This window comes from Convolutriloba macropyga, chromosome 7 (genome assembly GCF_964194025.1).
Source record: "Convolutriloba macropyga chromosome 7, txConMacr16.3, whole genome shotgun sequence".
Lineage (NCBI taxonomy): Eukaryota > Metazoa > Xenacoelomorpha > Acoela > Convolutidae > Convolutriloba > Convolutriloba macropyga.
The window spans coordinates 34,064,054-34,077,698 of NC_134474.1; positions in this window are offsets into that span (position 1 = coordinate 34,064,054).

Sequence of the window (13,645 nt, forward strand, 5' to 3'; positions counted from 1 at the left end):
ATATTGCATTTTTTTTGCAATTGATGACAAAACACATTGGCAAACACATTGCCAGTACCATTCTATGGCATAAGTTAGTACCAAACACAATTTTTGACCACGCGTCCATGCAAGATGTATTCTGTTTCTAGGTTTCAGTTAGAAATAAAACAAAATTTGTTTCGATTAGTGGTGAAAATAAATGATTTTTGACTGCAAGATGTTTCTATCTTTTATTGAAGTCATTAATTTTTGACGGGAGTTGAGGTGAACTGATACCTGCACGTGTTATAGAAAACACGAGCCTCTACCGTTACCGAATTTCGATTCCCGTTCGTTTGGATGCACCTCTTGTACCGTTGCATAACGCAGCAAATAATGAACTTGCATTTACTTAAAATTTAGGTAAGATTCACATTATTGGACGAGAAAAGAATTGCAGTTAGTTTGGTAACAGTCAATGTTAATTGTGGTAGGTTTCAGTGAAATCAACAGAGAGCTGGAAACTGAAATCACTTACCGGTTTACAACCAAAAACTTCAGGAATTTATCATTGAGTTTTTCCGATTTTGGCAATTATGCTTATGACTTTCATTCTACCGAAATTCTAACAACCGCTTTGCTTATGAAAATAGACCGAATTCGTAGAAATCGCCATATTAAGGCAATTTTTGAATGAACTCAAGGTGCTGGGATAGCAGCCTCGGAAATTGAAAAGAAAACTTAACTAAATAAAGAAACAAACAATTACCTGAGCTGATAACAGGTTAAACTGAGCTCAGAAGTTTCGAAATTTTAGCAACCGCAAGAATAAAAGAAAGTGGTGAAGATATTTATATCTCAATTTTCAAATGTTTCCATGCCCCATGTTAGACATGCTCTGCATTTAACGATTCTAAGATAGTAAGTATAAAACTGAAAGCGTAATTCAGTTTTCGGATCAAATCTGTTTCGCCCCCCACCAGCTTAGAGAGAAAACATTTTCGATGATCCCCAAGCGCACGTGCTATTTTCTTACACAATAACGTGCTATATAACAACATATATTTTGTAGTGGGGGTCATAAAAAACACTAGGGGGCAAAACAGAATAGATCCCAATTTTCTTCAACATAATTGAATACAGTTTTAAAAATTGGTTCTGAAATTGGCCAAAAAAATCAACATCCTGCTTCACTGTTGTGAGAGGACGACTTAGACATCCCAATCTTTTTGTTGTTACATTAATTTTTTTTCAATTCTTAAGTTAGAATTGAAATTTTCAATTCTTAAACTAGAATTCTTTTTCAATCCTAAGTCATTAATTTTTAATGGGAGTTGAGGTGAATTGAGACCTGAACGTATTATAGAAAACACGAGCCTGTACCGTTATCGAATTTCGATTCCTTTTCTTTTGGATCCACCTCTTGTACCGTTGCATAACGCATCAAATACTGAACTTGCATTTACTGAAAATTTAGGTAAGATTCACATTATTGGAGGAGAAAAGAATTGCAGTTAGTTTGGTAACAGTCAATGTTAATTGTGGTAGGTTTCAGTGACATCAACAGAGAGCTGGAAACCGAAATCACTTAAGGGTTTACAACCAGAAACTTCAGGAATTTATCATTGAGCTTTTCCGATTTTGGCAATTATGCTTATGACTTTCATTCTACCGAAATTCTAACAACCGCTTTGCTTACGAAAATAGACAGAATTCATAGGAATCCACATATTAAGGCAATTTTTGAATGAACTCATGGGGCTGTGATAGCGGGCTCGGAAATTTTAAAAAAACTTAACTAAATAAAGAAACAAATAATTACCTGAGCATATAACAGGCTAAACTGAGCTCAGAAGTTTCAAATTTTTAGCAACCGCAAGAATAACAGTGGTGAAGAGATTTTTATCTAAATTTTCAAATGTTTCCAAGCCCCATGTTAGACCTGCTCTGCTTTTAACGATTCTAAGATAGTAAGTATAAAACTGAAAGCGTAATTCAGATTTCGGATCAAATCTGTTTCGCCCCCCCCCCCCCCAGCTTAGTGAGCAAATATTATCGATGACCCCCAAGCGCAGGTGCTATTTTCTTACACAATAACGTGCTATATAACAACGTGCTATATATATAATTTGTAATGGGGGTTCATAAACAACACGGGGGGCGAAACAGAATAGATCCCAATTTTCTTCAACATAAATGAATACAGTTTTAAAAATTAGTTCTGAAATTTGCAAAAAAATCAATATCCTGCTTCACTGTTGTGAGAGGACGACTTAGACATCCCAATCTTTTTATTGTTACATTATTTTTTTTCAATTCTTAAGCTAGATAAAGCAAGAGTGTTCAATGCACCAACCTTGATGCCTTTAACCAATAATTAAACTAATTAGGACAGCTCAACTTGTCTACAGCATCCTGTAAGATCTTGTGCGTAACGAGACTTTGTTGATGTTGCGGCCCCGATGTTTAATCTCACGGTGCAGGGATCTTTTGCATTATGGCGTGAATATCTTAGCTCTTGATTGCTCAATTAAAATTTGAGCAGAAATTTTAGAATTCTTGATGTTTTTAGAGAATCAAACGGTAAAAAATATGAAACTATGAAAAGATTATGAACCTGCAGTTCAATTTCTGCGGGTCATGGCCTTGTCTCATCAATTTATGGGACTTGATAAAAACCAATCATAACCGAAACTAAGATTTACGCACACAAATTGTTGCGTTGTTACTTTTGACGCTTTTGAAAGCACTTGAAGCTATGAAATGCCCCCGCATAAAAGTATGATGTAGAACTAGTTTTTGAACATATTGCATTTTTTTGCAATTGATGACAAAACAAAATGCATGCGCATTGCCAGTACCAATCTATGGCATAAATTAATTTCAAATTTTACTTGTGCACGCGCGTCCGTGCGAGCTGTATCCTGTGTCTAGGTTTCAGTGAGCGAAGTTTAAAATTGTTTTGATTAGTATTGAAGGTAAATATTTTTTACTTCAAAGTTCCCGTATTTTTTATTGATGAAAGAAATGAATTTTTAAGGTTAGTTGTGGTGAAGCGGTATTACCCGCTGGTGTTATCACAAAAATGCAAGCATCTACCGCTACCGAATGGCAATTTGTGTTCGTTTGGCTCCACCTCTTGTACCGTTGCATAACGCATCAAATGATGAACCTCGATTTTCTGAAAATTTAGGTAAGAGTCACATTATTGGACGAGAAATGAATTGCAATTAGTTTGGTAACAGTCAATGTAATTTGTGGTAGATTTCAGTGGTACCAACAAAAAGCTGGAAACCGAAAAAATTTTAAGGCTTACTAACGAAAACTTCCAGAATTTAGCAGTAAGTTTTTCCGATGTTTGCGGTTTTGCTCATAACGTTCATTCTAACTTCGCAACTCTAATAACCGCAATTCTTACGAGTATAAATCATTACCAAATTTGGATTTGTGCTTGTCCGGCGCCACTTCTTGCAGCGCTGCAAAACGCACCAAATAATAAACTTCAATTTTCTGCAAATCTAAGTAATTTTCACTTTATTGAATAAGAAATGAATTGCAGTCAATTAGTCAGTTAGTTTGGTAACAGTCAATGTTAACTGTGTTAGGATTCACGGATATCAGCAGAAAACTGGAAACCAAAAACATTTTAAGGCTTGCAACCTGAAACTTCCAGAATTTAGAAGTTAGTTTTTCCAAGTTTTGCGGCCATGCTCTCTACTTTAATTCTACCTCATCGCTAAGAACCTCAATTCTTACGAGTATAGACCGAATATACAGAAATCCTCTTCTGAAGGCCAATTTCTGTATGAATTCATCCGCAGGCATAGCGGGCTCAGAAATTGAAAATTAAAATAATCTTGACTAAATAATGAAACAAACAACTACCTGAGCTGATAACAGGTTAAACAGAGCTCAGAAGTTAAGTACCTTTTGCAAGTGCAAGAGTACCACTGGTGTAGAGATTTTAATCTAAACTTTCGAAAGGTTTCCCAATACCCATGTTAGACTTGCTCTGCTTTTAACATTTCTCAGACTATCTTTAAAAAATTTATGTATATTTTTGAAAAATAGTTCTGATATTTGCAAAAAACTCTTTATCTTGCATCACCGTTGTGAGCGGACAGTTTAGTTGTTTATCCTAATCTTGTGGATGCCAAAATTTGTTTTCCAATTCTTAAGTAAAACTAATTATTTTGGAAATGATGATAACTGAAAACAGATAAAAATAGAGTTTTTCGATAAAGCAAGATTGTTTAATGCACCAACCCTGATGCCTTTAACCAATAAATAAACTAATTAGGACAGCTCAACTTGTTTACAGCATCCTGTAAGATCTTGTGCGTAACGAGATTTTGTTGATGATGCGGTCCCGATGTTTAATCTCACAGTGCAGGGATCTTTTGCATTATGGCCTGAACATCTTAGCTCTTGATTGCTCAATTAAAATTCAAGCAGAACTTATAGAATTCTTGACGTTTTTAGGGAATCAAACAGATAAAAATTGGGCGGTTTTATTGACAATTATAAAAAAATTGTGAGATTTTGCTACTGCGTGGGGGCGACTAAATTGGGTTACTAAGTAGGGCAAGCAATTTGGACTTTGGAGGCATCTAAAAAGGGCAAAAATTTAGACAAATGCGCGATTGAAAGAACTATTACGTAAGTGTTTTCCACATACATTTCCAGGACCTAACTACAAAATGATCGAATAAAGGGAGCTTCTTCAAGTTTTTGTGCCTGACTATTTTTTACACCTGATTCTCTACGAGAACGATAGAACCGTTTATGAAGAAAAATGAGCATTTATTTCATAATTTCTTAACGTGCAGAATAAAACTCTGAAAAATTAAAAAAGTGATGGTCAATTTTTGCGGGCCACGCTTTGTCTCATCAGTTTATGGGAGCTTGTAAAAACTAATCACAACCGAAAAAAAAGATTTACCCTAACAAATTGCTTTATTGAATACCCACACAAATTAAAATGTGGAATATATTTTTTTGACTCATCGTTGCTTTTGGCGCACTTGAAGGCACTTAAGTTGTGAAATTCCCCCGCATACAAGTAAAATGTAAAACTACAAGTTTTTGAACATTTTGCAATTTTTTTGGCAATTGATGACAAAAACAAAAATTGCTTACTCATTGGCAGTACCAATCTATGGCATAAGGTAGTACCAAATATAATTTTTGAACGCGAGTCTATGCGAGATGTATTCAGTCTCTAGGCTTCAAAGAGCAGTAAAGTTAAAATTGTTTTAGTTAGTGGTGAAAGTAAATGATTTTTGACTGCAAGATGTTTCTATCTTTTATTGAAGTCATTAATTTTTGACGGGAGTTAAGGTGACATTAGAGCTGATTGTGTGCCGCAAGTGTTATAGAAAATACGAGCCTCTAGCGTAACTGAATTTCGATTTGTGTTCGTTTGGCTCCATCTCTTGTACCGTTGCATAACGCATCAAATTATGAAATTCCATTTTCCGAAAATTTAGTTAAGACTCACATAATTGGATAAGAAATGAATTGCAGTTAGTTTGATAACAGTCAAGGTTAATTGTGGTAAGTTTCAGTGACATCAACAGAAAGCTGGAAACCGAAATCATTTCATGGCTTACAACCAGAAACGTCCAGAATTTAGCAGTTTTTCCGAGTTTTTCTGAGTTTTTCCGATTGTTTTGTTTATGCTCATGAGTTTCATTCTACTGCACCTATAACAACCGCATTTCTTGCGAAAATAGACCGAATTCACACAAATCCTCATATTAGGGCAATTTTTTGTATGAACTCATTGACCTGGGATAGCGGGCTTGGAAATTGAAAAAAAATAAGCTTAACTAAATAGTGAAACAAATAACTACCTGAGCTGATAACAGGTTAAACTGAGCTCAGAAGTTAAATGCAACTGCAAAAGTAATACTGGTGTAGAGATTTTGATCTAAATTTTCGAAATGTTTCCAAAACGCCATGCTAGACATGCTCTGCTTCTAACATTTCTCAGATTATAGCTGTGAAAGTCTAATTAGGGCGCAATTAAATTTTCCTCAACATAAATATATTTTGAAAAAATAGTTCTGAAATTTGCAAAAAATTCAACGTCTTGCATCACCGTTGTGAGAAGACAGTTTAGTTGTGTATCCTAATCTTTTGTTTTTCAATTCTTAATTAAAACTAATTGTCTTGGAAATGCTGATAACTGAAAACAGATAAAAATAGGGTTTTTAGATAAATCAAGATTGTTTAATGCACCAAGCTTGATGCCATTAACCGATAATTAAGGTAGTTAAGACAGCTGAACCTGTATTCTGCATTCTGTAAGATCATTTATTAGGGACAGGAAACGTAACGAGATTTTGTTGATATTGCGGTTCCAATGTTTGATCTCACCGGGCAGGAATAATTTGCATTATGGCTTAATTATCTTAGCTCCTGATCACTCAATTGTTCGACTTCAGAATAATAGATTCCGCTGTTTTTAGCTGGCTTCAGGTGCAACAAAATTGGTTCCGCAAAACTGAAGGATTTGCAACTGATGGCAAAAATGTTTGGAGGAAACCTTTGACAGAAAAAGAAGTTCCGAGGAAACATAAATCAGCAATAACTTTTGGAAGAAGTATTTGGCTAATCAAAATTGACTATGGTTGCAAAGCGTTTACCTGTTCTTGAAACAAAATTATCTCAAGTCAGATTGAGGCCTGAACTATTTTCTCACTATGAACCAAAGTTTTAATTTTTTGTAGACATCGCTTTCTTCTTTTTTGTTGGTCTTTTGAATATAAGATTAACTCTGAAATTAACTCTTCTTGAAAAATTGAAAAATTAACTCTTCAGGCGGAAAGACTCTGGTAAAGGCCAATATATCAACTTTATTCATATGTTTTTGAGAGAATGAATGAAAAAAACTGAATTACAGTATAGTGGAACTGAAACATGAATTGTACTCCCATAATGCATGGTAACTGTATAAGTACCATACATAGTACCACTCTTCATTAAGTAACAAGATGGTGGCGCTCTTACAGTTAATTAAAAGATCAAGAAACGTCACAAAACCAATTAAATTTTCCTTTAACTGAGGATGGATGTTTTTCCAGAAAACGGTTTTCTAGGCATGGCTGTTCCGAAAAATGCAGTTTTTGAAAAACTATAACATCAAAGGTTAGTTGTTCTGATGCACTGATGCTTTGAACAAAATATCAAAATTTATTGTAAGGCGATTGACGCTCTGCCTGCCGATATGAAAATGATGAAATGGTGAAAAAGTTTTTCCTGTGACAGGATAGGATTTCAAGATTAAATCCTGAACACATCAATGAACTTGCTATTATTTCTTACAAAAATATTAAAGTAGAAATGGCTGCTCAGCTAATCTGGACTCTCAACTACTCTAGCGCAACTAAAGTTTAGGATATTCTTTCCAATATTTGCCTTTTTAGTTCCAGCTTGAAAATGCATTAACTTGTACAGAAAACAGCTAGCAACACCTATCTCTTCAGAAACAAATGGGCTGAAAACTTCCCAACAAACTTTTCGAACAGCAACAAAACTTTGCGAACTTGAAACTATTTGTCAAAATAAAATTATGACAGGATTTAAGCTAGGATTTTGACAGCAGAAAGTTGGCAATCTAAACTAAGATTGCTTTGTTTTAAGCTTGAGCCATAACTAGTGTCATCTAACTTATTGAAGGCTTGCGATGACGCCACTTATAACGCTGAGAGAATAAAATGTGCTTTTACAAATATAAAACCTAATGAGTCAGAGAAAAAAGATCAGTGCAGGTTTTGCTATACGTGGTTTCTGGTATACATTCAGTTGTTTGCAACTGAAATCCAAAATAAGAGAGGACCGCGAAGTAGGTGAACTGACAGAAATGCTCTCTTATTCTGAATTTCAGTTGCCAACAACAGAATGTATACCAGAGAAATCACGTATAGTAAACCCTGCACTGATTTATACTTCTCTTACTTCGAGGGTTTGTGCAATGTGGACAAAACAGCGCTTTCCGGTCACTTTAATGTCTATTTTCAAGCATTTTGTTCTGCAAATCTAGACAGGACTGCGACATTGAACTTCATAAATGCACAACTTAGGAAATTCAAAGAGTGGAAAATTTTGAAGTCTAACCGTGATCCATTAAACGATGAATCACAGTAACAATTCGGATCTTTTAAGAAACTGTTAAGATTATATCTGAGAGATAAAAGAACCAAGTCGAAAAACAAGTACAAATTTGCTAGTCGAATAAAAAAGCAGCCTGCAAGTTAGCAGCAAAAAGAATTTTTCTGAACAACAAATTGGCAGATAAAATAAGTCACAGACTTTATTCAAAATAGTCAAAGATTTCAATAGTGATGAGGATAATGCGCAACAGCGCTCCGTAGACTGGCACGATTTGGCTTATTTTTTTCAAACAATTGGTGAAAGACTCGCTATGACAAAAAACAACGTTGCCTATTTACAAAATATTCCAATTCATACGCAAACTATGGTTTTACAGGAAAAAAATGCGGATGAAGCCTTTGAAACAATCAGACTATTAAACGTCTGTCAATTCAAAGGATATTGATATGTCAAAATTGACGAAGCAAAAAAAACCTAGGCAATCTATAGTAAAGTTAATATTTTTATCCTCATAATGTAGTTTGGAAGGTTTAATAATAGAAAAATGTTAATTTTGAAAAGTTGCTGCCATCGCCTGAAACAGGAGGAGTTTCACGCAAAATTTACCAGTACCCAATTCAAAAACCCCGAAAGTTTGTTGTGGATCAAAGTTATTTCGCTCAGGAAAATAATTTAACTCTAGAAGCATAAGGTAATTGACTCCCGGTCAGCTCAGAATTTTTGTAAGATCCTTTAGTTACCTATACATTCAGGATAGCTATAACGGATTCAACTAATTTTTTTGACTTCCTGTAATTCATTTGGTTTTATTATATATCTGCTAGATGAGGCAGTAGTCTCTTGAAGTGTCCGTCCAGGCGTTACTTTTCTCTTTAAATGAATTTTGTTTTCTTTAAATAATGTAATGTCGCTGGTAAACAAATTCAATTGAAAATAACAAAATAGCAACAACCGAAATATTTTAATTAGTAATAAATGAACAGATGAAAAGAATAACAAGAAGCAATTGAAATACCAGTTTGTTGATGGTTGAATGGTGATAATTTTTACGCAACATTGAATGAACTGGATAATAAGATAGAGAGCTTGATGGATTAATTTTTAATAAACTAAATCTAAGCTCCAACGCAAACGCAGCGTGATCATTATTTGGTGTACAGCTTCAAGGAAATTTCAGTAGGATCACCCTTTTTAATAGCTCCAGGACCCGAATAAAAATCTATAAATATTTATGCAACCACTACAGCGCAATGTGGTGCAATCATGGTCACAAAAATAGAGTATCAATAATTCACAACAAGCAGACGACACGATTTTTCTACGTTCAATTCAGCTGCAAATTTTTGTTTACAAATTAAGTTTTAATTTAAACGTTTTTCTCCTTTCACTAAAAATTTCACACAGCAGGAGGAGAAAACTTGTGATACAAAGCTGGAATTCAATCACACGCTGATTTGTGATTCTACTGTGTGCTATGTCTTTGTTCGCATACAAGTAGTTTTTATCAATTTTATGTGTCGTTTTTATAGCGGTATTTATCATCGCTATTTCTGGTAGACCGTATCTTATATTAAATTCTTGTTGAATAAGGTTTTGTTGAATTAAGGAACGCGCTTATTTTCAATCAATTCAAGCTGATCTATTTGACCTATTAACCTGCTTGGAAATAGAATGTCCCTGTGATAACTTAATTACTCTTAACGCCCTCTTATGCAAAGAAGGGAACTAACCAAAGCGTGTCTGAACAACAAGTAATGATAACCGTCACCGAATAATTGCCAAGATTCAGATTTCAATTACTATTTTTTCGATCAAAAAACTTTATGGAATCTAAAAACATTTTTATGGAATTCCCGAAAAAAGAAATATTTATTTTTCAAATTTTGTCACCGTGTCTTCCTTTTGCCAATCGCATAATTTCAGAATTCCATTAATAGATCTAAATTTTACATTTTACTGTTTTACAAACTTTTTTGGGAATTATTTTGAGTAATTAACAACTAGAATTTTGCTAAGATAGGGAAACTTAAAAAGCTGCAATCCTAGTTATAAATGGATGATTTACTGTATCATTTAGGCAAAGGTTGCGAATGAAAGCGGTCAAAAAATTACGTCCGATTACATTAATTTCCGAATTTTCCTGTTAATTGAACAGTATACCGCTTTTCTAATTCCAGTTAACAAGGCCTGTTTCAAAAAGTTTAAAAACGTTGATTAATAAAATGACTAATTCAAACATAAACCGACTAATGTTGGACGAGCTGCTGGATGGGATGGGGGAATTGATTCTATGGGTTTAGCTCTGAATATTGTTAAGGGTACGAAAATTCCGAACTCATAGGGGTTCGAACTCTAGAACTACAGGAGAGCAGCTATGATCGTAACCACCGACAACGTCTCTGATACTCACCCGCTAACAATCGCCTTTATATTAACCACATACTTTATTTCAGGATGAGAACAATTGAAATCACTAAAAAATGGAGAAATGAAGCGTGAATGGAGAAAAAGGAGAAACAGTCATTTGGGAAGTCAAAAATTGTTCTAGAACGAAAACAAGTTAAAAGTCAAAATGAAGGTCAAACGAAATTTTGCATAAAGAACATAGCCGATAGAATTCCAAAAGCAACTCGAAGCGTCGGTGCTGCGCAAAGAAAAAGTTATTGCAGCTGAATTGTACCCATTGTGTCTTAAAGCATCGGCTCTTCATCACACTAGATTTCATTTGGTACAAAATTGGTACAATTTACATCGCTGTCACCACGAAAATTGTTTGTGAATTGGCATCATTGGAGCTAGTTAGATCAAAAACAATTACGACATCATTCAGTAACATTGCCATAAAAACAATCAGAATTGAAAAATACGACAGTTTAGCAGAAAAAGCCCCTGAAATTGTGATACCGCGAAATTTCATATTTTTAGAAATAGTTGGCAGAAATTCATGTGTTAGTCAAATACCGAAAGCCTTAAAAAACTGGCATTGCAAGATCATGTCATGATGCAACTAAAGATACTAGTATTTAAACTATATATCTCAGTTATCAGGGTTCTGCCACCCAAAAAGACACATTGGGAAATCATATAGGCAGAAAAAACTCTTGAGAAACTGACCAGATTTTTTCAAAAGAAAAAACTGATATCTACGAATCAAACCATTAAAAAATTTGTTTTAGAATCACTGCAATTAACACAAACACAATAGATACTTCTCTCCTGTTGGACAAGCTATTGACAAATTGAACTCGAACTGTTACAAAAATTAATTTGACAATCAAAGAGGAAACAGAACCAAAGACAAAAAAAATGATTTAAAACAAAAACCGAGACCCCCAGATTATTCGCGAAAAACGACCAGTCAAAACTTTTGACATTACGATCAGTCAAAACTCCAGCAAATTTCTGTGCTTCATTATAATAAGTGGAAATCAATAGATAGCAAAAAAAATAAGAAAAAGTCTAAGATCAACATGTTTCAATAACAAGTTTTAGAGCGAATAAATGTATAGGCTCTGAGAGCATCCTAAAATGATGCATGATAGAATGTGGAGATTATTGAAATATTTCGAAAAAAATATAGAAAAAAAAGCCACTTGATTATTAAATTTGAAAATCAAATTGAACAGAAAACTAGGTTAAATTTGAAGTTGGAATTGAATTGGAAAGTGAAAAACAAGTTACATTTCACTGTGTAGCGTTCAAGTCCATGAAAATTATATAGTCATCCTCCTGTATATATTCAAAAAAAGTAAAAACAGAGATCAGAAGAGCAAAACATAAAAATAAATGGTAAAAACTCTCAAACTGTTTTTGAAATTGCTCTTATTAAAAAATTTAAACAGAATTTTGAAGACTTAACGTTCAAATTTAGAAGAATAACAGGTACAGAATAAAAAACAAACGAACAACCCAGACAGTGCAAAAAATATTCTGGTTACTAAAACCGAAATACATACAAAATACTGAGAAAAATTTGACAAATACTGCCAATATCGGATAAGTGTGTGTACAGTTTTATAGAACAAACAAGACTCACATTGAAGAAGACAGACATTGAAGAGGATGCTATTATATGGAAAGATTTTTGAAAAATGCAACTCGATAGTCCACAATTAAAGAAATTGAAAAAGCTCAAATTTGGTTAAAATGGGGAATATGTTCACATTTTTTGAACTTGAAATAATTTATTAGGCTCTCAGAAATATTGTGGTAGCAGTATCAGGGGGTTGCATATTAATAGAAAAAGTTTCAAGCAAAAAGTTGAGCCAGTTGCACAAAAATGGCTAAAAATGGTTATCTACATGAACCCTTCAGAAACGCTTTAAAAAATAAAATTCATTCACTGAGCTCAGCGAAATATCAAAACTGTGCTCGTCAAAAAATGCATTCTTTATTGTGCTCCAATAGTTGCAGATTGATTCGGAGTGCACACTACGTCGAGCCCAATTTTTTTATTTCGACCCCATTTCCTGCAGCTATGAGTGCTGAATTATGGTAATATAATTGTTCCGACCCCACCTTAATGCTAGGAGGAACTATATGCTCGGCTTGTTTTTTTGGTCAGTAAATTTTGGCAGATCGACAATTCATCGTACAGAGTTGTGAATTGTGTCGTTGGAAACTGTTCAAGCGCAGAATTTTAAATTTAATTTTTTTTCCCATTTCACTTTGTTAGTTATTGAGGTTTTAAGCTTCGTGTACAATTTTGATCATTTTTTCTACTTAAAGTTTTTTTTGTATCGAGTTGTTATTTCAAAATTACTTTTTACGCTAAAATTCAATGAAATAATTAGGTGTTCCATTCAGAGGGGAAAATATTTAAAAAACTTGTTTTGATCTCATTGAGGATTTTGACAAGCAAGGAATTTGAAATCTATTGGAATGCGGTTTTTTAAACATATTAGTATTTATTGTTTTTGTTTTTTAATACATGTCATCAACAGACAAGTTATTTTTATATCCAAGTTTTATCTAGGCAAAAGCCCAATGACATCCAAAGGAGGCTCAATGAACTTTAAATTTTTCTTCAGGGAATAGCTCATGGTTATTATTGCTTCGGTACAGTGTTTTCTTAAAATTATAATGGTTTTTCGAGTTTTGCACTCAAATGTGGCAGTTTTTAAAGTCCTGTGACTTAGTCTCACTTTAAAAACTCGTGATTGCTTTCTTAAAGAGTACAAGGGGACGGGATTATAGCTAATGCTTTGACTTCATACCTAATAGCTATTATCAATTTCAAAATATTCGAGAGAAATTAAAGAATTTTTTGAATTATCCGTTTTCTAAAACTTACTTTTGTTAAACTTTAGTTAGATCAGTACCTTTAATGGTAGCCACATATAGCACTTTTGCTTACAAAATTCGATCTGGTTGCCGTTTTATGTTTTAGCTTTTCGTTTTATGACTTAGGTTCTGTCTAGTTTTCGTTAAAATTTGGAGATTTTTAAAAATTTGTTCAAAACTTTGATGTTTTTTCAAGTCCTGCCAAATTATCAAACCATTGGCCATTCTGTTTGGTAATTCAAAATAATGAATAGCGGCCGGTTTTATGCGCTTCCAGAATTGT